Genomic DNA, 429 nt, shown 5'->3' on the forward strand with positions numbered 1-429 from the left:
GAATAAATTCCAACACCGGTTTAATGGTATTCTAATGTACAAAAGTGATGAATAGTTAGTTGTTAGAAACAAATAAATAAATAAATAAAGAACAAAAAATAAAGTTAAGTGACCTTTATTTATATACTCCCTTTCGGGTTCCTTTTACTAACAAACCAAACTTCTTCCTTAAGGAAGGTTGGTATCAATGAATAAATAAATTGCGGAATGTAAATAACAATAAGTAAAGGTTAGTAAGTTAGTTTCATCACTTTTGTATATTAAAAGGTGTTTCAACAAATAAATTTATTGATAACACTTTACTATTTTACAATTTAAACCTCTTTCAAGATTCAATTGTAGTATAGTATAGGGTTATGTCGAACCACAAGGAATTGCCTAATAGAATGAATCATATGAACATGTAAATGCACAAATAATGAGTGAACA

This window comes from Lupinus angustifolius, chromosome LG19 (genome assembly GCF_001865875.1).
Source record: "Lupinus angustifolius cultivar Tanjil chromosome LG19, LupAngTanjil_v1.0, whole genome shotgun sequence".
Taxonomy (NCBI): domain Eukaryota; kingdom Viridiplantae; phylum Streptophyta; class Magnoliopsida; order Fabales; family Fabaceae; genus Lupinus; species Lupinus angustifolius.